This window comes from Elephas maximus, chromosome 2 (assembly GCF_024166365.1).
Source record: "Elephas maximus indicus isolate mEleMax1 chromosome 2, mEleMax1 primary haplotype, whole genome shotgun sequence".
NCBI lineage: Eukaryota > Metazoa > Chordata > Mammalia > Proboscidea > Elephantidae > Elephas > Elephas maximus.
The window spans coordinates 76,612,383-76,639,783 of NC_064820.1; the positions used below are offsets into that span (position 1 = coordinate 76,612,383).

At 40.5% G+C, this 27,401-nt stretch overlaps 2 long non-coding RNA genes across 2 annotated transcripts in view; both read right to left on the bottom strand.

Annotated features, from left to right (window-relative positions):
• The window catches only part of LOC126065411 (uncharacterized), a 267,033-nt gene extending 257,899 nt beyond the window's left edge, over positions 1-9,134 (bottom strand). The window contains exon 1 of the long non-coding RNA XR_007514856.1: positions 9,079-9,134. This is a non-coding gene — a long non-coding RNA (uncharacterized LOC126065411). The remainder of the gene's footprint in view (positions 1-9,078) is intronic.
• A 1,656-nt stretch (positions 9,135-10,790) lies between these two features.
• The window catches only part of LOC126065406 (uncharacterized), a 162,694-nt gene continuing 146,083 nt past the window's right edge, over positions 10,791-27,401 (bottom strand). The window contains exon 3 of the long non-coding RNA XR_007514852.1: positions 10,791-11,271. This is a non-coding gene — a long non-coding RNA (uncharacterized LOC126065406). The remainder of the gene's footprint in view (positions 11,272-27,401) is intronic.

The window sequence follows — 27,401 nt, forward strand, 5'->3', positions numbered from 1 at the left end:
CAGAGAAAATATACTCCACTCAGTGGAGGTGAGAACTGCAAATTCACATAGCAAAGGACATGGACACAGGGAGGGTTGAAGATTCAGGGCCAATGCTGTGATTTGCCACAATGGAAAAGAAAACTTCCTTTTGTTTTATTATCTCAGTATTTCTGAACATAGATTTTTAAATTAAGTTAATGAATACATTAGCAGAACAATCACTCTCAACAATGTGAAAAAAAGACTAAGCCATCGACCCCAAAAAGGGTTATTTTAGTGTATTTGTATTAGAATAACAGCAATACCAAATTCATTTATATCATAGAAATTCATTTCTAAAACCAGCCTTTCAATGGTTAATGCCAATAAATGACTTTTCCTATCATATATATTATACATTTTATAGCAATCTTAATAAGCAACTTTCCATATGTCATTATATATATTCTCTATTTATTCCTAAAATAAATTTTCCTGAAACTATCACTTGTTAATGTGAAATGATTCTCCAGATTTAAACTTGTGAATTCTGTATACTCCAGGGGAAAAAATAATTGGATTATGCTTTCTCATTCATGACCATTTAAATATTCAGTCTCCATGTTACATTTTATTTATTTATTTTTGAACATTTTATTGTGATTTGGGTGACACTTTCCCAATCAACAATTTATACACAATTTTTTTGTGTCTTTAGCTGCAATCCCCTCAATGTGATAGTACTCTACCCCATTCCTCCCTGAGTTCCCGTTTCCATTATCCATCTTTCTTGCCCCTTCCTACCTTCTGAACTTTGTGTTTGGGCAAATGCTTCCCTTTTGGTCTCATATGGGTGATTGTTCTGAGGAGCACCTTCCTCATGGGTGTTACTGTTCACTTTATAGGCCTGTCTATTGTTTGGCTGAAAGGTGATCTCCAGGAGTGGGTTCAATTACAGATTTGAAGGGTGTCTAAGGGCCATAGGCTCGGGGGTTCCAAGTTACATTTCAGTGTGTTTTTATGTTTTATTCAGGGCACAGTGTTCTAGCAAATATCTCAAACCCAAATCAAGGACTTATATCGACATTAAATATGTCATTAATATGTTTGCTTTCAGAAAAATTCAATAAGAAACTGTCATCAAAACTGCAGAGAAAGCCTTGCTGAATTCAAAGTAAATGATAAAAAGAGGCAGCAGAAATAAATTGTAGGATGGTGAAGAGGAGAAAAAGAAATCTAAAAATATCTAGGTGTCTGCTTGGCAAACAAAAATTCCATATGCCTAGAGCCAACAACAAAGTTCATGCTATTTCCCACAGCAATTACACTGCTGTTCCTTTCATCTCCGTGATTTAGTTGCCTACAACATAATGTGACTAACACCTTAGAGCCCTGCCTCTAACGTTCCATCACCATGAACAGCGGTGGGATCCCACAGAGCAGCACACCTAAAAAACAACATTGAAAGATAAGCAACTCATAGCTTAGTTAAAAAGAGAAGATAGCATATTTCAGGCTACAGAATTATTTAATAATTCATTCATTCATTCAATGAAGGAGAATGCTTATGGACCAAGCTTTGAAAGATACAGATGTACCACCTGCTGGAGGATTCTTCATTTCAAACCAAATCTCATATATACGTCAATTGCCAGTTATTTACCTTTGTCTCCCAGGTGCAAGTTAAACTCTGGGTGGACTGGGACTAAGAATCTGTAAGCTGTGTTTCCCAGACTCTCTTGTCAGCTGGCCTTCTATTAGATTCTCCCAATAGAGGCACTAGCAGGAAGTTGAAAGGCAAGATGACAAAAGAGGCTTACTTCTTGCTTCCAGCTTTAGTTTGCAACCCTCCAGCAGCTTCCAGCTTCTTTTGGCACTGCCAGCACTAGCCTCACCACACCCCTCCAAGAAGTACCAGCACAGTTGTGTCATGCCTTCAGAAGCCTAAGCACTAGCCCCTCAGAGTTCAGAAGACCAATCTTGAAGTGTCCTCCTCCATTCCCAGAGGTCTATGCACCAACTCTGCAGAACCATTGCTCTGAATCTCTAGGTTCTGATAACTCCATCTCTCCTCTTTTGAATACCAGCATAGTGTTGGGGAGTAGCTGCTTCCTAGAGCTATTAACCTCTGCAGTGTCTTAGTAGCGCCTTTGTGCTATTTCAACCTTCCACCACCTGAGTAATCAATACTTACATTAAACGTTCTCTGTTTGAAATACTCAACATGATTTCTGATGTGACTGGAATCCACCTTGTAAAGACAAGTTGTATTTTAGATATTTCATTATCTAAAATATAATTACATCCAAAATAAGACTTTTGAAAACAAAAGCTATCGTTTATTCACTCAAAATATATTATTATAATTGTGGGTTTGTCTATTTTTTTTCTTCTGTATTTCATTTTGGATAGTTTCTACTGCTTTGCCTTCCATTCATTAATCTTTTCTTCTGCAATATCTAATCTGCTAATAATTCCAGCTAAAGTGTTTTTCATCTCATTGCAGTGTTATCTCTGGAAGTTCAGTTGGGGTCTTTTTTATATCTTTCATGTTTCAACTTAACTTGTTTAACCTTTGGTTTCTATAATAACTATATGAACATACATGGTATATATAGTTATTGCTGTTTTAATTTTCTTGTTTACTAATTCTAACATATGTGTCAGTTTTGAGTAAGTTTCTATTCAATTATTTTTTTTTTAACCTTATAAAGGTCATATTTTTCTGTTCCTTTGCATGCCTGGTAACTTTTTATTGGATGTCAGACATTGTAAATTTTACTTTGGTGTTCTGGGCATGGTTAAAATACTTGGAAACTTCAGTTTTTGACCCTTGTTAGGCAGGATGAGAGTAGCATTGAAAATAGGGCTAATTTTGCCCAACTATACGAATACAGCCACCACTTGTCTGTCAGTTTGCTGTACTGTGATGGCTTGTGTGTTGCTATAATGTTGGAAGCTATGCCATCAGTATTTCAAATACCAGCAGAGTCACCGATGGTGGACAGTTTTCAGCAGAGCTCCCAGAGTAAGATAGACTAGAAAGGATTTAGCAATCTACTTCCCCCCAAAAAATTAGCCAGTGAAAACTTTATGTACAGCAGTGGAACACTGTCCGATATAGTACTGGGATATGAGCCCCTCAGGTTGGAAGGCACTCAAAATATGACTGGGGAAGTGGTCATTAAAAAAGCAAGCAAGAAAGAAAAGACCAAAATGGATGTCAGAAAAGACTCTCTGAAATTTGCTCTTGAACGTCAAGTAACTAAAGCAAAGGAAAGAAATGATGAAGTAAAAGAGCTGAACAGAAGATATCAAAGGGTGGTTTGAGAAGACAACATAAAGTATTATAATGAAATGTGCAAAGAACTGGAGTTAGAAAACCAAAAGAGAAGAACACACTCGGCATTTCTCAAGCTGAAAGAACTGAAGTAAAAATTCAAGCCTCAAGTTGCAATACTGAAGGATTCTATGGGCAAAAAATTGAACTATGCAGGAAGCATCAAAAGAAGATGGACGGAACACACAGAGTCATTATACCAAAAAGAATTGGTTGATGTTCAACCATTTCAGGAGGTAGCATATGATCAAGAGCCAATGATACCAAAGAAATAAGTCCAAGCTGCACTAAAGGCATTGGCGAAAAACAAGGCTTCAGGAATTGATGGAATGCCAATTGAGAAGCTTCAACAAACAGATACAATGCTGGAAGTGCTCACTTGTCTATGCCAAGAAATTTGAAAGACAGCTACCTGGTGAACTGACTAAAAGAGATCCATATACATGCCTGTTCCAAAGAAAGGTGATCCAAGGGAATACAGAAATTATTAAGATCACATGCAAGTAATACTTTGCTGAGAATTATTCAAAAAAGTTTGCAGCAGTACATTGACAGGGAACTGCCAGAAATTCAAGCTGGATGCAGAACAGGATGTGGAATGAGGGATTTCACTGCTAATGTCAGATGGATCTTGGCTGAAAGCAGAGAATATCAGAAAGATGTTTACCTGTGTTTTATTGACTACACAAAGGCATTCGACTGTGTGGATCATAACAAATTATGGATGACATTGCATAGAATGGGAATTTCAGAACACTCAACTGTGCTCATGAGGAACCTGTACATAGACCAAGACGCCGTTGTTGGAAGAGAACAAGGGGATACTGGATGGTTTAAAATTAGAAAAGGTGTGCATCAGGGTTGCAACCTTTCACCATGCTTATTTAATCTGTATGCTGAGCAAATAATTCGAGAAGCTGGACTATATAAAGAAGAATGTGGTATCAAGATTGGTGGAAGACTCTAACAATCTCTGATATGCAGATGGCGCTAGCTTGCTTGCTGAAAGTGAAGAAGACTTGAAGCACTTGTTTCTAAATATATACATATATTTTTAATTGAATTTTAGATGAAGGTTTACAGAACAAACTAGTTTCTCATCAAACAGTTAGTACACACATTGTTGTATGACATTGGTTAACAACCCCACAACAGGTCAACACTCTCCCTTCTCAACCCTGGGTTCCCTATCTCCAGCTTTCCTGTTCCTTCCTACTTTCCAGTCCCTGCCCCAAGGCTGGTGCTCCCCTTTAGTATTGTTTTGTTCCATGGGCGTGTTCAATCTTTGGCTGAAGGGTGAACCTCAGGAGTGGCTTCATTACCAAGCTGAAAGTGTGTCCTGGGTCTGTACTCTCAGGGTTTCTCTAGTCTCTGTCAGTCCAGCAAGTCTGGTCTTTCTTCTTGAGTTAGAATTTTGTTCTACGTTTTTCTCCAGCTCCATCTGGGACCCTCTATTGTGATCCCTGTCAAAGCTGTCAGTGGTGGTAGCCCAGCACCTTCTCTTTATACTGGACTCAGTCTGGTGGAGGCCATGGTAGATGTGGTCCATTCGTCCTTTGGGCTAATCTTTCCCTTGTGTCTTTAATTTTCTTCATTCTTCCTTGCTCCCGAAGGGGTGAGACCAGTGGAGTGTCCTAGATGGCCGCTCACAGGCTTTTAAGACCCCAGACACTACTCACCAAAGTAGAATATGGAACATTTTCTTTATAAACTCTGTTACGCCAATTGAGTTGGATGTTCCCTGAGACCATGGTCCCCACAGCCCTCGACCCAGCAATTCCATCCCTCAGGGAGTTTGGGTGTGTCTTTGGAGCTACCATGGCCCTGCCTTGCACAGGCTGTGCCGGCTTCCCCAGTATTGTGTACTGTCTTATTACCCTTCACCAAACATACAGCTTATATATTGTCTATTAAATGTTTTTCCATCCCCACCCCTCCCCTCCCTCATAACCATGAAAGATTGTTTCTTTTTATATGTAAACCTTTTGATGAGTTTTTACAATAGTGGTCTCATACAATATTTGTCCTTTTGTGATTGACTTAGTTCACTCAGCATAACGCCCTCCAGATCCATCCATGTTATGTGATGCTTCATAGATTCATTGCTGTACTTTAGCGTTGCGTAATACTCCATTGTGTGTATGTACCACAGTTTGTTTATCCGTTCATCTGTTGATAGGCATCTAGGTTGTTTCCATCTTTTTGCTATTGTGTACAATGCTGCAATGAACATGGGTGTACATATGTCTATTTGTGTGACGACTCTTATTTCTCTCGGATGTATTCCTAGGAATGAGATTGCTGGATCATATGGTATTTCTATTTCTAGCTTTCTAAGGAAGTGCCATATCATTTTCCAAAATCGCTGCATCATTTTGCATTTCCACCAGGAGTGCATAAGAGTTCCAATCTACCTACAGCCTCTCCAATATTCGTTATTTTCCATTTTATTGATTTGTGCCAGTAATGCCAGGGTGAAATGGTATCTCATTGTAGTTTTGATTTGCATTTCTCTGACGGCTAGAGACGTGAGCTGATGGCTAGAGATCGTGAGCTTAAAGCACTTTTGATGAAGATTAAAGCCAACAGCCTTCAGTATGCATTACATCTCAATATAAAGAAAACAAAAATCCTCACAACAGGACCAATAAGCAACATCATTATAATGGAGAAAAGATTGAAGTTTCAAGGATTTCATTTTACTTGGCATCATAATCAATGCCCACGGAAGTTGTAGTAAAGAAATCAAACCACACGTTGCATTGGGAAAATCTGGTGCAAAAGACCTCATTAAAGTATTAAAAAACAAAACTGTCACTTTGAGGACTAAGGTGTGCCTGACCAGAACCATAGTATTTTCAGTAGCCTCATATGGATGCAAAAGCTGGACCATGAGTAAGGAAGACCAAGGTGTATAAAAAGGTAAAAGAGCTTAGTTGCTGATATCTCTGTAAGAAACCGGAGCTCCAGGGGAAGTGATTTACACTGGGCCTCCTTCAGTGGGATGACTGCTACAGCACATTGTAATAGGGAACAGAAAGAGGAACAGTAATGAAGTATCCAGAGCCACCAGTGGACACAGGCCCACAACAGCCAAGGCCAAGAGTCAGAGGAGCCCAGAGGCCACTACCAGGGAGATGAGAAAATGCCGTTGTAGCCAGGAGGGCTGTGTTTATGAGCATAATGAAACGCCCCTGAGGACTCCCTGGATTAGTCCCTGAATTTGTCCTGATGCAAATGTTATCAGCTGATGAACTCAGACTTATATATGTTATTGTTGCGTGCCATCGAGCAGATCCCAACTCACAGCGATCCCACGTGACAGATAGAACTGCCCCATAGGGTTTTCTTGGCTGTAATCTTCATGGAAGCAGATCACCAGGTTTTTCTCCCACAGACCTGTTAGGTGGCTTCTAACCACCAACCTCTCAGTTAGCAGCTGAGCACTTAACTGTTGCACCAGCAGGGCTCTGATGAAATTATATATACTTTGGTTATAATCTCAGATCAGCCACTTACTAGCCGTATTATCTTGGCCAAATTACTAAACCTCTCTGGACCTCATTTTTTTGTCTGTTATTTAGGGATAATAACACTTCCTCTCCGATAGGTGTTAGGATTGCTGTGAGATTTAAATGGGAATTGCTTAAATAACCGTTACTATTGTTTTTATTATGATTACTATTATTATCATTCTTGTAAAGAAATTTTAGAAGAACTGAAACTGTCAAAAAACAGTGAGTACAGATTAAAGCAATACTGCTTGGAAACCGTAGCTGGGATTCAATTCTACCCTCAAGCTGTTGTGCTCTGGGACGCAGGGGATTACATAAAAACTAAGTACATGACTTTGGGTAATTTGTTTAAGCTCTCTGAGCCATGGTTTCTTCATCTGTGCAACATGAATAGTAGTAATATCTTTCCTTTATTCCTCATGGGGTTGTTCTGAGGTTCCCTTCAGGCAATGGGCTTAAGGTATTTTGTAAAGAGCTGTTCAAATACCAGTGATGCCCAGCTGTCATCACTTTCACCAGCTCCGCCTTATGCAGCTCTTGGGTCTGAATATCTCATTTTCGGGTTATTTTCAGATCTGTAAGATGTAGTTGCTCAGAGCTAATCACCATACGGCTAGAAGGTTGTACAAGCCCCCTGTTAAGGCTGCCGTATTAAAAAGCCCTGGGACCAATCATCCCCCGACGCCTGTCTCAAGCTTTTCCCCAGGTGTTGCTCAGGGGACCAAAAGTAAATATCTTTTTCCTACTGTTTAAAAAAAAACTGTTTAGCTGTGTTTATTTCCTGTTGCTTGACTACCTGCCTCTAGCATCAGTAACAGCCTCTGAGCCCTTGAGTATATTTATTTTCCATCTGCTCCCTACTTGCTAGCAACAGTATTAATGCTCCAATAAAGATTCAGCTCCTGAAATTACAGCCCTGAAAAGTACTCACAGCAGTGGAGGTATAATTTTCTCCCTCTGATTCTCACACACTGAATGATGTGACCCCAGCCTTCAGGACACCAAAACCAAACCAAACCCATTACCTCTGAGTTGATTCCAACTTATAGAGACCCTACAGGATGGAGTAGAACTGCCCCCCATAGGGTTTCCAAGGCTGTAATCTTTACAGAAACAGAATGCCACGTCTTTCTCCCATGGAGTGGTTGGTGGGTTCGAACCACCGACCTTTTGGTTAGCAGCCGAGGGCTTAACCACTGCACTAAGACACAGCAAAGCCTAATTTAAATGAGTGGGCTCCCTTATCTTGTCAAGGTGCATGTGTACAAGATGGCTGAGAAGTGACCACAGTCCATCTTTCCTGCAGTCCAGAGGGAAGAAATAAATTGAGACTGCCTTAAGAAGTCTCCCAATATCAGCTCCTAATGTGGTGCTCCATATACAGTGGGTGCCAAGAGAAAGTATTTTCATTTCCTTCTCAGACCATTCCTACAGACCTCCATTAAGCAAGGACTCTTCTCTTTCAAGCCTCATTCTGAAACTATCTATGGAGAGAGAGCAGTGCCAGTGAACACGCCTAAATATATTCTGAGACTTGGAAAGAAAGGAAATACTGATTCCCTGAGAGGGAAATTAAATCCATCTAAAAGGTAAAAAGGACTTGGACTTTAAATAAAACGAAAATTTAGAACGTGTAGGAGGAAGGAAATTTGAAGAATACATGAAAAATGCAAGAAGAGAGACTGTGAGAGCTGAAAAGGGACAATAAGTCAAAAGAAATTTATGTTTATATAGTTTGTTTATATAGTTGGAAGGAAACATGAAAGAAATGGTGCAGCTATTTTGAGATAGAAAAAATACAAGAAGGAAAAAAAAGGATGATTGATAGAATTCATGACCAAAGGTGCTGACAATAGCAGAATTTGAAATGGAATATAGATTTGGTGAAGAGGATGGTAGACTGGAAGTTCTTTCAATCGTTCATGATATTTAAAGAAACAGCTGACAGCTGTTCTCCGAGACGGGAAGGGCTTAACTTCCAATAGGAGGGATTTTGTAGACATTAGAAAATATCCTAAGTATAAGTCTTGTGAGAAAAATATGGAAACTCCATCTCTGAAGATATTAAGAAATAATAAGAGTGACCACTGTTACAGTGGCTTAAGCACAAACCTGGCTACCTGAACTTTGAGAATGCATCCACACACAAGTGTGATTCTCCGTTAAGTTTTCTCCAATTCAATTCCTTCTTCATCATAGTGTGATATACAAATGCTTTTTTTTTTTTTAAAGATCTTTGTTACTTACTGGGGTTTACCTTACCTGAATCGGCTTCTTAAATCTGGCCCATCGCCCTGACCAACATTTCGGGTGTCCTTAAAAATGATTTCCACAGTCCTTAAAAAAAAAAAAAAAATTTTTTTTTCCAAGTTTAAGAGCATGTCATTTCTCCCTTTATTCCTGGTCAGCACTGTTGCCTGGCACATGGATAAAAAACCCAGTGCCGTCTAGTCGATTCTGACTCATAGTGACCCTATGGGACAGAGTAGAACTGCCACATAGAGTTTCCACGGGAAACCCTGGTGACTTAGTGATTAAGTGCTACAGCTGCTAACCAAAGGGTCGGCACATAGATAGTACTTGATAAACAATCCCTGAACAACTTCAACTCTAAGAAGTGAAGAAAACCACTATAATAAAATAAAACAGGGGCCATGGAAGCCTCAGCAACATCAAAGAAAAATGGATCATCTTCTACCTCTTCTACAAAAAGTTGTTCATTAAAGCAGCCATCCAAGGCACAACAATTGGTCTCTACTTGCTTGGTGCAACACAGCAAGAAGGAGAGGCAGGAAAAGGAGGAGGATATGGCATGTGTGGTTAATTGCTTCCATGAACAACTGCCTCCTCTACAATGAAACCAGAAGAATTGGATGATGCCTGGCTACTATTACTGAACATTTTGATCAAAGATTCCATAGAAGAATCCTGACCAAAACGGGTAAAATGCAGAACAGAATTTCAAATTCTCAGGGACTCCAGACTTCCTGGAACCATGATGTTTGGACCAACCTCTGAAACTACTGCCCTGAGATAATCTTTAAACCTTAAACCAAAAACATTCCCTGAAGTCTTTTTAAAACCAAACAATAGTTTAGCTAACTAGTAAAAGATGTTTGTCTTGAGCATTATGCTCTTTCAAGAACTATTTATGTGGGATCGAAGTGAAAACAGCAACCTGGAAGATTAGATAGGAACCTTAGGGGGCAGTGAGTTTATGTTAATGAGGGAGGAACAACTCAGAAAAGGACGGTGAGAATGGTTGCACAGCTCGAACAATATAATCAATGTCACTGAATTTTACATGCAGAAACTGTTGAATTAATGTATGTTTTGCTGTGTATATTCTCGATAACTACAATAAAATAAGATTTTTTTTTTAATTATTTGCTAAGACCCCTTGGCTTTCACCCATGAAAAAGCCACAAGGCAGAGAGCCCATTAATTCTGAAAGGTTGTCACTGCCAATATTTGGGGGGGGGCTGGGGAGTGGGTATTGCTATGTCAAGGAGACCTGGTGGCACAATGTTAAGTATCTGGCTGCTAACTGAAAGGTTGGCGATTCAAACCCACCAGCAACTCCATGGGAAAAGAAGATGTGACAATCTGCTCTTGTAAAGACTACAGCCTAGGAAACCCTATGGGGCAGTTCTGTTCTGCCCTATAGGGTCGCTATGAGCTGGAATTGACCCAGTGGCATGCAATAACAACTTGATAGGTCAAAGTTCTGATTTGTGAGAGTTAATTTTATGTTTCAACTTGGCTAGGCTATGGCACCCAATTGTTTGGTCAAACAGCAGTCCAGATATTGCTGTGAAAGTATTTTGTAGGTGTGATTAGCATTTACAGTCAGTTGACTTTAAATAAACAAGATTATCTTAAGAGCAAAATATGTCTTATTAAGCATATTTTTGACTCTACAGGGAACATAAAATGCCATGAAGTCAAGACATTACCTGTTGGAAGCACCATTCAGAAAACCATAGTATTATTTCAGTCTTCTATTATATCATAACGTGCATCATCAGTACAACTGGGAAATAATGAGCATTTCTAAGCTGTTCCATTGGCCAGAGACCCTTGGTGTCTTAGTTATCTAGTGCTGCTATAACAGAAATACCATAAGTGGATGGTTTTAACAAACAGAAATTTATTCTCTCAGTTTTGGAGGCTAGAAGTTCAAATTTAGGGCGCCAGCTCTAGGAGAAGGCTTTCTCTGTCAGCTCTGAAAGAAGGTCCTTATCTCCTTTCAATGTCTGTGGGCCCAGGGTTCCTTGGGGATCTCCAAGTGTCTTGGCATCAGTCTTCCCCTAGGTCTAGGAGGTTCTCAGGGCAGGGACCCCGGGTCCAAAGAATGCACTTTGCTCCCGGCTCTTCTTCCTTGGTGGTAGCAAAGTCCCTCCCCTCTCTGCTCACTTCCCTTTTTATCACTTGTCAGCAGTAAGGACTTGTTCTCTGTGAAAATAAAAGCAAAGAGATTTATTGAAGGTTCAAAACAGTTTGAATCAGGGATACGTCTGAACTCACAAAACAAAATCAAACACTCCAAAGTTGGGAGTTACAGAGGCATATTTATGGGATAAAATCAAGAACTAAAGGTACAACATTCTGATTGGAAGTTACAAGATCAGGAAAGCAGGAGGTAGAACAACGCAAAGCAGGGGCTTTACGGTGATTGGTTTGAAACATGTATGTGGGCTATTTGGATTGAGTTAGATATGTGACTAAGGGGGGTTGTACAGGGTGGTCACAAGGTAATTATCTTAAAACATTTCCCGAGGGCTGCTGAGGGGATTTCTGATAAAGGTCTTGTGACAAGACCCTCCCTTAGGAATGCTCCTTCTATAGCTTTAGTTTAACCACAGAGAAAAATGTTTATTCTGTCATGTACTTAAGTCTGTCTAAAGATTTGATCTTTGCAGAGGAAATCCTTTGTTATGTACGTAAGTCTGTCTAAGGATTTGACGGTGGCAGAGGAAATAACCAAATGCTAAGATGGTCTTTTAAGATGGTCTCAGGGCTCAGACCGGGGCCAATCATTCTGATATGAGTCAGATGCCTCAATTTTGGAACTCTCACACACTCTCACAAGATAAAAGGTGTGGCTCAAGCAAGGGTGTGACTTGAATAAGGGTGGGATTTAGGTAAGGATGTGATTTAAGTAAGGGTGTGACTTGAGCCACATAGTCTTGTGAGGCTGTGACTCAAGATACACCCCACACCAAACCTGCCTCATTGTTGCTGTTGTCGTTCGGTGCTGTTGAGTCAATTCTGACTCATAGCGACTCTACGTACAACAGAATGAAACACTGCCTGGTCGTGTACCATCCTCACAATTGTTGCTATATTTCAGCCCATTGTTGTAGCCCCTGTGTCAATCCATCCTGTCTTTTTCCCTGACCCTCTACTTTACCAGGCATGGTGTCCAACTCCAGGGACCAGTTCCTCCTACTAATATGTCCAAAGTCAGTGAGATGAAGTCTTGCCATCCTTGCTTCCAAGAGAGACTTACTCGTTCTTCTGGTAGTCCTTTGTATATTCAATATGCTTAGCCAACACCATAATTCAAAGACATCAATTTTTCTTTGGTTTTCCTTATTCATAGTCCAGCTTTTGCATGCATATGAGGTGATTAAAAATGTCACAGCTTGGATCAGGCATACCTCAAAGTGACATCTTTGCTTTTCAGCACTTTAAAGAAGTCTTTTGAAGCAGACTTGCCCAATGTAATTGTTGTCTGATTTCTTGGCTGCTGCTTCCCTGGGCATTGATTGTGGATCCAAGTAAAATAAAATCTCTGACAACTTCAACATTTTCTCCATTTATCACAAGGTTGCTTACAGGTCCAGTTGTGAGGATTTTTGTTTTCTTTATGTTGAGGTGCAATACATACTGAAGGCTGTGGTCTTTGATCTTCATCAGTAAGTGCTTCAAGTCCTCTTCACTTACAGCAAGCAAGGTTGTGTTGTCTGCATATAACAGGTTGTTAATGAGTCTTCCACCAATCCTGATCCTGCCCTCTTTTAGCTTCTCAGATTATTTGGTCAGCCTACAGATTGAATAAGTACAGTGAAAGTACACAACTGTGATGCATACCTTTACTGATTTTTAAACCATGCAGTAACCCCTTGTTCTGTCGAACAGCTGCTTCTTGGTCTATGTATGGATTCTGCACGAGCACAATTAAGTGTTCTGGAATTCCCATTCTTTGCAATGTTATCCATAATTTGTTATGATCCACACGATTGAATGCCTTTGGTAGTCAATAAAACATAGGTAAACATTTTTCCAGTATTCTCTGCTTTCAGCCAAGATCCATCTGACATCAGCAATGATATCCCTGTTTCCACCTCCTCTTCCAAATCTGGCTTGAATTTCTGGCAGTTCCCTGTCGATGTATTACTGCAATCTTTTTTGAATAACCTTCAGCAAAATTTTACTTGCATGTGATATTGACATGATTCAATAATTTCCACATTCTGTTGGATCACCTTTCCTTGGAATGGGCAAAATATGGGTCTTTCCAGTTGGTTGGCCAGGTAGCTGTCTTCCAAATTTCTTGGCATAGACAAGTGACCACCTACAGTTCTGCATCCCTTTGTTGAAACATGTCAGTTAGTATTCTGTTAACTCCTGGAGACTTGTTTTTTACCAATACCTTCAGGGCAACTTCGACTTCTTCCTTTGGTTCTTGAACATAGGCTACCTCCTGAAATGGTTGAATGTTGACCAATTCTTTTTGATACAGTGACTCTGGGTATTCTATCTTCTTTTGATGCCCTGCATCATTCAATATTTTGCTCATAGAATCCTTTAAAATTGCAATTCAAGGTTTGAATTTTTTCTTCAGGTCTTTCAACTTGAGAAAGAACATGTTTTTCCCTTTTGGTTTTCTAACTCCAAGTCCTTTTACATTTCATTATAATACTTTGTGGAAACCCTGGTGGTGTAGTGGCTAAGTGCCATAGCTGCTAACCTAAGGGTCGGCAATTTGAATCCACCAGGCGCTCCTTGGAAACTCTATGGGGCAGTTCTACTCTGTCCTATAGGGTCGCTATGAGTCAGAATCAACATGACAGCACTGGGTTTGGTTTGGTTTTATAATACTTTGTCTCCTAGAGCTGCCCTTTGAAATCTTCCGTTCAGCTCTATTACTTCCTCATTGTTTCCATTCGCTTTAGATCTACATTCAAGAGCAAGTTTCAGAGTCTCTTCTGACATTCATTTTGATCTTTCTTTTCTTTCCTGTCTTTTTAGTGACTTTTTTCTTTCGTCACATATGATGTCCTTGGTGTCATCCCACAACTCATCTGGTTTTTGGTCATTAGCGTTCAATGCATCAAATCTATTCTTGAGATAGTCTCTAAATTCAGGTGGGATATACTCAAGGTGGTATTTTGATTCTCATGGACTTGTTTCAATTTTCTTCAGCTTCAACTTAAACTTGTTTATGAACAACTGATGGTCTTTCTGCAGTTGGCCCCTGGCCTTGTTTTGACTGATGATATTGAGCTTCTCTATCAGCTCTTTTCACAGATATAGTCAATTTGATTCCTGTGTATTCCATCCTGTGAGGTCCATGTGTACAGTTGCCTTTTATGTCATTGAAAAAAAGTATTTGCAATGAATAAGTCATTGGTCTTACAAAATTCTGTCATGCAATCTCCGCTGTCGTTTCTATCGCCAAGGCTATATTTTCCAACTACCGATCCTTCTTTGTTTCCAGTTTTTGCATTCGAATCACCAGTAATTATCAATGCATCTTGATTGCATGTTTGATCAATTTCAGAGTGCAGAAGTTGGTAAAAATATTCGATTTCCTCATCGTTGGCATTAGTGGTTTGGTGCATAAATTTGAACAATAGTTGTATTAACTGGTCTTCCTTTTAGGTGTGTGGATAATATCCTATCACTGACAGCACTATATTTCAGGATAGACCTTGAAATGTTCTTTTTGACAGTGAATGTGATGTCTTTCCTCTTCAATTTGTCATTCCTGGCATAGTAGACCATATATATGACTGTCTGATTCAAAATGGCCAATATCAGTCCATTTCAGCTCACTAATGCCTAGGATATAGATCTTTATGCATTCCATTTCATTTCTGATGACATCCAATTGTCCTAGATTCATAATTCATACATTCCACGTTCAAATTATTAATGGATGTTTACAGCTGTTTCTTCTCATTTTGAATCATGCTATATCAGCAAATGAAGATCCCAAAAGCTTGACTCCTTCCATGTCATTAAGGTCAACCCTGGTTGCATAGTGGTTAAGTGCTACAGCTGCTAACCAAAATGTCAGCAGTTCAAATCCACCAGGTGCTCCTTGGAAACTCTATGGGGCAGTTCTGCTCTGTCCTGTAGGGTCACTATGAGTGACAATCGGCTCGATGGCAACGGGTTTGGGTTTTGGTACTTCGAGGAGGCACCTCTTCCCCAGTCATATTTTGAGTGCCTTCTGACTTGAGGGGCTCATCTTCCTGCACCATATCAGGCAATGTTCCACTGCTATTCATAAGGTGAAAACTTAAGGCAAATTTTTCAGAAGTAGCCTGCCAGGTCCTTCTTCCTAGTCTGTCTTAGTCTGGAAGCTCTGCTGAAACCTGTCCACCTTTGGTGATCTTGCAGGCATTTGAAATACCAGAGCATAGCTTCCAGTATCACAGCAACATGCAAGCCACCACAGTATGATAAACTGACAAATCCACGGGGCATTAACACATAGAGGTTACGATTTACAACATATCACAAAATATAGGATAATTACATATGATTGCAAAATGGAGGACAGTCACGCAGTACTGGGAATCATAGCCTAGACAAATTGACACACATTTTTGGTAGACACGATTCAACCATGACACTTGGTTACAGTATTCTGTGGATCCTAGACAAACTCAAGCAAGCAGGTCTCTAAACCTCCTTGTGGGAAAACAATTCATTCTTACACAAGAGAGAGGAAGATAGTACCTTATCATAGAACTTAACCAGGCCTAAGAAGTACCTGGGTGGCGCAAATGTTTAATGCGCTTGGCTGCTAACCAGAAGGTTGGAGGTTTGAGTCCACTCAGAGGCACCTCAGAAGAAAGGTCTGGTGACTTCTTCCGAAAGATCAGTCATTGAAATCCCTATAGAGCAGTTCTACTTTGACATACACGGGGTCGCACTGAGTCAGCGCCAACTCTCTGGCAACTAGTGTTTTTGTTTTAACAAGTCCTACTACAAGGTACAGCATTGCTATCACTATCCTAATACTCTGAAAAGTAGGAAACACTTTCCAAATGTTAATCACACATTATGATTTCAGGGGACTATAGAATGGATGTGCCTCCAGCACATTCCAAAACAAGCCCGCCTCACTAATCATTCCTCTAGGAGGTGTGTAGTGGCACAGCCTTGCTCAGAAGAGATTAGAAAGGCTGCACTGCACTGGAGGCTAGTTCTAAATAAAACTCAGCTGTTACAACGCTGGAAACTGGCCTTGGTGAATGCCTTCAGAATGAGCTCCTGAGAGAGTTGTATTCTCTTATTGGGCCCTGGAGAGACACTGTATTTAGTATTTGGATTTTATTAAATTCAAGAACACCGAACAGTTTCTTTTTTCATTGAGTGTAACCAAGGTAAGCCTTTACCATATCACTTAGAGTGGGGAACAGTTTTATGCACTTAAAGAAAAATACTTGGCAGCCCCTGGTTTCTAGTTTAGCTGTTTTTCAATGGACATAATTGTATTATGCTTATTAGCTTGTAATTTTGTGATGTTTAAGATATTTGTCTTTCTGGCTTCTTTCCATATAAGCCAGCTTTTAGAGGGGCATTGCTGGACTATAGAGGAAGAGATATGGTTTGGAAATCTTATTAGAATTCTCGGAGTGCTGGCTCCTTTCTTTTAATCCTTTTTTCCCAATTTAGAACCAATCACCCTTTTCCTCTAGGTAAAGATGTGGTTTCTCTCTGACCTGTCTAGAATGCAAAGATTTGTGATGGCTGTCAGATTCTTCTCCCTTGTTGAATAAAGAAATGATTTATCCTTCGTATATACTACAGCCTTTTGGATTCTGTTAAGTATAAAGTGAGAAAAGTATCTTTGTAAGGTTGCCTAAAATCAGATTCTTCATCCTAAATCCTAAAATTGTACCTTCTGTTTATGCTAACCATACTATTTTGGTTAATGGGTTCCCCTCCCTGCCCCCCTTATTTTTTTGCCTTGTTATCCTGAGCATGAGGTAGTGGCCCAAGTGATGTGATGAAGTTAGAAGATCTGGGTTCAGTTATCAGTTCTGTCACTTACTTGTTGGCAAGAGTCAGATTAACAGTTGTAAGGTAGGAAGTACTACCATCCTACCTATTTCCCTGGACTCTTGTGAAGATCAAATGAGAAGCAGAGGTCAAAGCATTTTGTAAACAGTAGGTTCCTACACATAAGGGATTATGAGAGAAGCAGTATTTCCAAGAGTAAGGAGCATGGGTCCTAGCGTGTTTGAATCTTGGCTCTGCTACTAAACAGCTGCGTGATTTGAGACAATTTATTTAACTCTCTGTGCCTTAGTTTCTTCACCTGTAAAAAAGGAGATGCTGATAATGATAGTACCTATATTATCGGATTGTTCCAAGAACTACCTAAAGTAACACCTGGAAAGTACTTAGAACAGTGCCTCAGCACATAAAAAAAAAAAAAAAAAAATTTTTTTTTTAGCACATAGTCAGTGCTAAATAAATGTTAGCATAATATCTTTGCCTCATGCTGTAGAGCAATCATTGAATCTTACCAATTCTTCCTTCAAAGATTATTCCTTCTTCCTATACCCACTCAGAAACCCTGGTGGTGTAGTGGTGAAGAGCTATGCCTATTAACTAAAAGGTCAGAAGTTTGAATCCACCAGGTGCTCCTTGGAAACTCTATGGGGCAGTTCTACTCTGTCCTGTAGGGTCACTATAAGTCAGAATTGACTTGACAGCATCGGGTTTAGTTTGGTTTTTTTATTCGCACTATCCCAGTTCAGGCTGCTATTGTCCCACTCTTGGGCCACACTTAGCAATGGCATTGCTGGGCTCCCTGTCCTTGTCTCTTCTTATAACCCATCCTGCACTCAGCACCATATTAATTATCCCAAGACATCACTTTGAGCAGGTCACTTACATGCTCCAATTCTCAGTGGTTCTTCAATACCTATAGAAGAATTATATCTCTTTAGACTATGCAAGGACAACCCTGGCTATAAGACTCATCACCAAGCTGGTTCCTATGAAGCAGCGATCAAGTGTACCTGTTCCCCAGCATCTCCATCATTTCTGACTCCAGCAGCTTTCCTCATGGGACTGTTTCTCTATTGGGTTTTACAATTCATTATAACTGTCACAGAGAACTCATGAAAACAATATAACTGCAATAACAATTTTAATAACAGAGAAAGATATAAACAGAAATGAAGATATGCAAACGGAAAGTTCAGGAAGGGTTCTAGCACAGGACCTCAAAGTCGAAAAGGAGACTCTCTTACAACTCAAAGGGGACCTGCTTATCCTTCCCCAAAACCAATGCTCATACTCACCCAGCAGGAAACTTTCAAACAGGAAACTCAGTGATGCCACTTGGCTGGCTCAGTTACTGGTCACTAGTCTCAGCACTGGCCCAGGTTTCGTCTTTACATGCTGCTGCCACCATCTGAGTCTACTTGTTGTCTCTGCTTCTCCTGGCATTGTTTCAGCCACTGCCTCCACAAGTCTCAGAGGATCATAGTGCAGGGCCCCCATGCTCTAGAGACTCACTCCCCTCCTGGCTCTAGATCAGTAGGCTCCATCTGAGCCTCAATGTTCTAGGGTTTTTATCAGCCACCAAGTGGTTCCCCCAGCCAATCTGTGTAAGGTCAAATACGGGCTGGGGCCTCTCAGCCAATTCCAGTAAAGTTTAAACTGGGTGGTGCCCACCAGCCAACCCTGGTAAAGGTCAACTAGTGGGTACAGCCACCCCAACCAATCCCAGTAAAGTGCAGACTGGGCAGCCCACAAGCCAATCCCGGTAAAAGGCCATCTACTGGGTAGGGCTTTGGAACCAGAACTTAAAGTCCACATTGCTTTTTTTAGTAAGATGATTAAACATCTACAAATTGCAATTTAAGATACTCAAAAAAAAAAAATTTTTTTTACAAATTAAGCCCAACATACCTTTCCAACCATGTCTCTCGGTACTCCCAGACATAAGTCCTACACTCTAGCAGAACAGTTTTCTCCTAGTTCTTGAATACCAGGACTGAAAACCAAACCTCTTGCCGTACAGTTGATTGCAACTCACAGCTACCTTATAGGACAGAGTAGAACTGCCCCATAGAGTTTCCAAGGAGTACCTGGTGGATTCAAACTGCCGACTTTTTGGTTAGCAGCCATAACACTTAACCACTACACCACCAGGGTTTCCAGTTCCTGAATATAGCTTGTGATTTCATGCCTCCATGTTGTTTATCATTCTTTTCCTCCTCCTAGAATGTCATCCACTCTTGGCCCACTAATGAGAAGCAGGGTAGTATAATGGTTAAGAGCACCAGACTGGTTGTCTAACAGGTCTCCACTTATCTCCACAACTCCCCCGATATGTGCTCTTGGGCTTTTCTAGGCTTTCGACTTTCTTAACTGCAAAGTGGGAATAACAATACGTCTAACTTCACAGGATCGTTGTGAATATTAAAAGAGGTAGTATGTACAATGCAGTGTGTAAGAATAAGAAGAAGCTCAATAAATATTAAAAAAAAAAAAACTGCTATCGAGTCAACTCCAACTCATGGTCAGCCCACCCATGTCAGAGTAGAACTGTACTTCATAGATTTTCAATGGCTGATTTTCCAGAAATTTTCCAGGCCTTTCTTCTGAGACACCTCTGGTTGGACTCAAACTCCCAGCCTTTCGGTTAGCAGCCACATATGTTAATCATTTGCACCACCCATGGACTCCCAATAAGTATTAACTATCATTATTTAATATAATCCATCTTTCAAGGTTAGATAAAACCCCAACTCCTCCATGAGTACACTGGCTTAGACTGATCATTGCTGTTGAGAAGATTCCAACTCATAGCAATCCTACAGGACAGAGTAGAACTGCCCCATAGGGTTTCCAAGGCTGCAGTCGTAAAGACTGCCACCTCTTTCTCCCACAGAGCAGCTGGTGGGTGCGAACCACCAACCTTTTCCGTTAGCAGCTGAGCACTTAACCACCTTACCACAAAGTCTCCTTAAATTGATCATTATCTCTTCTGAATTTTCTTCCATTCATTTGTCAATCATGTATTTTCCTGTGACTTTTTTTTGTTTTGCATTCTTGTTAGGGGATCCTAGAGGCTGGAGACACCTACTTAATTAGTACTCCACCAGTTATCAGGCTACTCCCAGTCACCTCCCCACCACATTACTCACTTCCTCTAAGTTGTTTTTCAGACTGTCTGAAGAGCTCCCCCAAGGACCAGATCTAACCAGCTCAGAATGGTCTGACATACGCAGAATAGACAAAGATGACCGACAGACGACCCCGGGCCGGCACACATTCTCAATAACACAAGAAAACTCGTGTCAAGGAATGAAAAGACTCATGTCAAAGAACCAAAATCACCAGACACATGTCATCTGCAGTAGCTGAGCCCATTTTAAAAGCCAAGAGTCCATCGGCTGCTTCCATGCCAAGTCTTAGCCCTGCCACATAATGAATAATCAATAGAAAGCATAAACAGGTAAAACTTCCTGATTCTGCCCACTGCCTTATTCCACCCATATATGAATATGTATAACTCCCCAAATCTATAAAATATAAATGCTTCCGCAAATCAGGAAACCCCGGTGGTGTAGTGGTTAAGTGCTACGGCTGCTAACCAAGAGGTCGGCCGCTCGAATCCGCCAGGCACTCCTTGAAAACTCTATGGTGCAGTTTTACTCTGTCCTATGGGGTCACTATGAGTTGGAATCAACTCGACGGCAGTGGGTTTTTTGGTTTGGTCCTCAAATCAGGAAACTCAACATGAGGTCGATACCTCTGAGTTCTTGCTTGCCAGCTTTCAAGATAAACTCTTTCCTCCTCTCAAAACAGTGCCTGAGAGTTTGGCTTCTTGCACGCTGGGCATGGACCCATTGGTCCAGTTTCATTTGCACATAATTTTTCATGTATTTATGATCTATCAGATATTAAACTGCTGGAGGACAGGAACCATGTCTGTGTGCCTTTCAGAGCATGTAACTCAGTGCAGAGAATCACTCGCTAAGTACTGAGTTAATACTTGTTAAATGTTTAAAGTAGCATAATTATCATCATAATGTACAGTCAGGGTCTCAGTATGGAAACTCACACTCAAATTGGGTCACTTGAAGAGAGTTTAATAAAGGAATTATTTTTAATCCCAAGATGTAGGCATATAGAGTAGCTAGGGCAAAGACTGTTGGGGACTGTTACCATACTTGGGCCTGAAGGGGCAGGAAGAGGGGTGCAGTGATGTAGAGAGGGCCACCTAGACAGGAGCTATGCTACCCAGCTTGGGGATACAACCAGCCTGAGATGACTGACCCATGAGAAGAGAACTGGGAGAACAAATACCCCGACCTCTCTTTTATCTTTCCCTCTGATCTAGATAAGGAAAGTCCCACTAGGTAAATCCAACCAGATGCCAGAGGCAAAAGAGTCCACTGATGTAGTCCATATTGGTCAATCTCCAAGAGCAAATATTTTTTAAGCAAAGCAGAAACAATGCTAGTATAGAAATAGACAATTCAGTGGTGATATGATAGATCAAAGAGGAATAATCAGTTCTATTTTTCCTAAAAACTTTAAATTTCATCTATGTGAACATTCTCAATTTTTTATTATAGCAAGAGAAAAATCCATTTTACGATGACAAATTATGGGTTCAGTGGGACTTTTAATTGCTTTTTAGTTAATTTTAAACAAAATCCACTGGTATCATTTGATCTGCTTTACTCAGGTTTTCGCAGGTTTTCCTTTTACATATTTCTAGGTTTATATGGTGTCAAGGTTTTAAATATGCATCTTTTACTATACATATGAACCAGAACTCAAAACAAAATTAAAATTTTTCTTCTCTCTGTTGTCCTGATGTATTTTCTGCTAAAGAGTATCAGACTCATCAGAAACCTCACCAGGGATTGACAATATTCTACTTACTTTCAAGGTTAATTCCTTTATTACATTCTTACTCTGCACACAGCTAATCTAATTACTCTCTCTCTCCAGTCACCAGAGAACAACGACCCAGATTTCCAATTAGCCCAGGCAGGTACAGGTGATGCTGGAATGGGTACAAGAGAGCTCTGCACCATTGACATTAGAAGTGTTAGCCTTGGGAGGACAATGTAAGGATATAGAATAGTCGAAGAGCAATGACCTTAGCCAGAATATTGCGAACAAATCAGGAAAAAGCAACATGGCAAGTTTGTTTGTTTGTTTGTTTTCCCTTCAAACATGAAAATATAAGACAAGTAAAGCTAAGCTGGTCTCCTAAGTGCAAAACTCCACAGCAAAGACAGCACCAACCTGGTTCCATCCAGGTTCCACCCAAGATCTGTTCTTGTGCAAAGCACTGAAAGAACTTTTCAGCAAAGTTGACCTCAATTTACAACACACAGAAACAGGTTCACATCAAGGTCTGTGTCTTTTCGTGTCCCTGAATCTGGAGTTGAGTGATGGGAGATACATTCCACCCTCAGGGACCACTCTTCCAGTCCTCAGTCCTCTCATCTGTTCATCTTTGGTCATGTTATTCTTCTTCTAATTCCCCTTTTTCTCTTCTCCTTCTTCACCCTGTTCCCTTACAACTCCCATTCCAATGTTTAAATTCCTCTACACCTTCATATGTTTTGCTCTGTCTTCTGAGCTCAACCAGTGATTCTAAACCGTGGTTTCACATTGAAAGCACCTGGGGAACTTACAAGAAGCCCTGGTGGCATAGTGCATAAAGAACCACCAAAAGGTCAGTGGTTCAAATCCATTAGCCACTCTGTGGGAGAAAGATGTGGCAGTCTGCTTCTGTAAAGATTACAGCCTTGGAAACCCTATGAGGCAGTTCTACTCTGTCTTATAGGGTTACTGTGAGTTAGAATTGACTAGATGGCAATGGGTTTGGTTTTTTTTGTTTAGGGAAACTTATAGGGTGGGGAGGGGGAAGCTTGTGCCTCATCACTACACAGTTTGAGTCAATTAGTGGGGTCTAACCCTGGCCTGGGTTTTGTTTCTGTTTTTATTTTCATTGCGGCATAGTAGTAAAGAGTTCAGCTGCTAGTCAAAATGTCAGCAGTTTGAATCCACCAGCCGCTACTTGGAAACCCTAGAGAGCAGTGCTACTCTCTCCTATAAGGTCGCTAGGAGTCAGAAGCAACTCTACAGCACTTAACAATAACAACAACAGGTAATTTTAGTGTGCATCCAAGGTTGAGAGCCACTACCTTAACTGAAACCTGGATTCTCCCCTGACAAACATGCTGCCTTTGTTTTGCTCTAGAGATGACACATACTCGCACACCTGAGTACCAGCAAACAAGAAAGGGCTATCAAGCTCGGGCTCCACACTGCCTCCACAAGACCACAGATTTTCCATCTTCATACAAAAACTAAACAAAGCAAATGAAAAACATTGCTTTCCCTGAAAATACTTTATTCACATACCCCACGCCTCTACTACACTCATCACTTCGGTGTTCTTCAAAATTCAACTACAAAACCAATTAAAAACCTGGCAGGCAGATTGATCTAAGGTACCACTCTCTCTTCTAGCTAACGCCTTACATATGCCCTATCATATCTTTTATCTCCCAGTTCACCATAATCAATTATTTTCATGTCTGTCTACCTTAATAAACTCTGAGTTCCTTGTGAGCAAAAATTATATCTTGTTCATCTCTGTACCCCCTCAATGTAACTAGTGCAGTGTTTGGTACATAGTTGGCATTCAATAAATCCTTGTGCAAGAGACAGAGAGAATAAGCAGAAGAGAAGAGACAGAGAAAGGAATTTGAGGAGAGAAGGAGAAAAGAAATATTTCTCTTCTACTGTCATCTTCCAAACTTCCAAAGGTAGAATATATTTTATTAACCATAATTCTGTAGCTATAACATAGAGAAACAGTATGGAAAGCAAACACCCAAGACAATTCTTCATTTTTAGGCAAAAGAATCAAATTACAAGGGAGCACTTTAAAAATATATTTCTGGTCATTTTCTAAGGACAGTACATATTCACCTCCATCTTCTATACTATTGGTGACTCAGATCTTCCCTGACAATCCCATTCTGTTCATGGTGGCTGTGGTAGGTAGAAAAATTGGCCCCAAAGATGTTCATGTCCTAATACCTGGAACGTGTGAATAAGTTACCTCACAGGACAAAACAGACTTTGAAGATATGATTAAAGTAAGAATTTTACAATGGGGAGATGATCCTGGATTATCTAGGTGGGCCAATGTAATCACAATGATCCTTCAAAGGTGCAAAAGGGAGGCAAAAGAGTGGGTGTCAGAGTGACACAGCATGAGAAAGACTCGATCAACCATTGCTGGCTTTGAAGATGAAAGTGGCCCAAGAGCCAAGGAATCTGGGAAGCCTCCTACATTTGCTGGAAAAGTCAAAGAAATAGATTCTCCTTTAGTGCCTCCAAAAGGAATGCAGTTCTGCAGACACCTTGATTTTAGACGGTAAAGGCCTATTCAGACTTCTAACACCCAGAACTATACGATAATAAATTTATGTTTTAAACCACTACATTTGTGGTAATTTGTTACAGTAGCAATAGGAGACTAATACATGGTTGTTGTTAGGTGCTGTTGCATCAGTTCTGACTCATAGTGACCCCATGTATAACAGAACAGAACACTGCCCAGTCCTGCACCATCCTCACAATGCCTTGCTATGCTATGCTACACTACGTTATGCTATACTTGAGCCCGTTGCTGCAGCCACTGTGTTGAGGGTCTTCCATCTTTTTCGCTGGCCCTCTTCTTTAACAAGCATGATGTCTTTCTCCAGGGACTGATCCCTCTGGATAACATGTCCAAAGTACGTACGACTCAGTCCCACCATCCTTGCTTATAAGGAACATTCTGGTTGTACTTCTTCCAAGATAGAGGGAAACTAATACAGTGGCTGTAAAAGTTTTCCCAGAGTACACTCACATATATCAGTGCATGTTTCCTGCTTTGAATTAATGTCACCCATCCTACAGTTATATTATTATGCCAACAGCCACTGATAGTCTCAATGATAATCTTGATTCATCACAAGATCATCAATCATCAATGAAAGAAAAGCAGTTGCAACCCCAGTACTCCTATCATGGAAGAAATGGTACTTAACAGTTCATGTCCCAATAGACAGTGTGATCAAGAACAAAACAAGAGCCTGGAAAAATACATGAAACAGTTTTTGACTTTGAACTCCAGTCTACACTCGAACAGCTTGGGATCTCGGGTACTGTGATGGTTAAGATTGTGTGTCAACTTGGCTGGGCCATGATTCTCAGTGTTTCAGCAATCATATAATATTGTGATCAGTTCCCTGTTGAGATGTGATACATGATCTGCTGTGCGTAGCCAATCAGTTGCAGGGGAGTCTCCTTGGGGATGTGGCCTGCGTCAAGTGTCGAGGAACGTTCAGGGAGAGCTTGGGGACTCTCGCTTGTTCTGGATCCTGCAGCTAGCTCCTGTTCATCTGACCTTCAGTTTGGGACTTGAGCTAGCAGCTTACTTGCAGTCTTGCCTGCCAATCTTGCAATTCATCAATCTTCACAGCCTGTGAACAACAGCCTGGCTTTCCAGCCTGCCAACCTTGGACTCGCCAGCCCCCATGGCTACAAGAATCAGGAAAAGCCTCTTTTCTGACCCATGGACATGGGATGTTACAGCCTCTACAACTGCATGAGCCATTTCCTTGACATAAATCTCTCTCTTTCTCTCTCTATATGTATATATATATAGGGTTGCTATGAGTCAGAATCGACTCGACAGCACTGGCTTTGGTTTTTTGGTATATATATATATATATATTCATACACTTTGCTGATTTTGCTTCTCTAGAGAACCCAGCCTAAGACAGGTACATTAGTCAAGTGTTCTTTCACTTATGTTGTATTTCCTGCTGAATAACACTAGACTTCTTTCTAAGGCTAGCAGCACCTTGAGGGTGGGGGCAGAGGAGAAAGGGAGAGAGGATAGACGTGTCCACTCTTAGGGAATGGTAGATGCAAAATAATCAGACTTTTGGTGCACTGCCCAGATTAATAATCCATTGCACATCTCCTAAAGGCCATTATGCTAAAAAGTGTCTGTCTCTTGTTCAATACCAAAGGAGGAGAAAGGAAGAAGGAAAAGAAAAACTACTATATCAATGGTGAACATATACATATTTTACAACGACTAATTGAATTTCAAAATGGAAGTTAACACTTAACTAGACAGGAATTTTACAGAATCAATATTCCTCATATTCTGAGCTTTCTGATCAATCAATAGTTTAGTATTCAGCTTACTTGGTTTAGTTATAAAGCCCTTCCCTTTTAGTTACTGTGATATATTAAAACGAGTTGCCCTCAAGTCAATTCCGCCTCACGGTGACCTCATGAGTGTCAGAGTAGAACTGTGTTTCACAGAGTTTTCAATGACTGATTTTTTGGATTTTTTTTTATCACCAGGACTTTCTTCCAAGGCACTTCTGGGTGGATGCACTCCTCCAACCTTTCAGTTAGCAGTTGCGTGCATTAACTGTTCACACCACCCAGGAACTCCACTGTGATATATTACACCCTTCCTTTCTCCACACCCAAGCTCAGAAACAATGAGAGAATCTCAGGCATCAGAAAGACAGAGATCAACACACCAGCTTTATTACCGACACACTATTGGTGTGGGGAAGCAAAACATTTTCTGATATGACACTGTGGAATTAGACAGAATGACCTCCTCAGTCACAGGCAACTGTCAAATCGTGCTCCACACCCAGAAGCAGAGCTGCCCGCTGTTCGATCCCCACAAGAGCACAGAAGAGGCTGAGACAGGCATGCCTGTCTTTCCAACTTGACAATCAGGTAAATCACTTGTCCAAGGAGGAGTAAGTGAGAGAGAGACCAGGAATGTCATGCTAGTGGAAGCTCTTCAACATGGATGCATGAGGAATGGGGAATAAACCTTCTCCACCTGATAACTACCTCTAAGTGATAACTATAATTAAGCAAACTAAGTAATTATATGTAGAGAAAATTGAAAGCAAAATTAGCAAGAACTGACTAAAGATCCCTCACCCAAAAGCATATCTAGAAACAGCAGCTTCCATCTTAGTGTGATGAGGTACAGTCCAAGGTTGTCACTAGTGATAAAGTACACAGACATTTACTAATGATATTCATTGTCCTTAAAAATTAGAGCTCATTCAAAATTATCCCTATAATAACACTATTATTACTCTCCTTATTTCAGATTCCTTTCTTAAGTGGGAGAGAAAGGAGAAATTACAGATGGCATTCCAGAAATTACACGTAAGCCAGTCTACTTATCTGTGAAGAAGTTCATAGTGAATGACTTTTAATGGAAGTATTAATATTTGTGG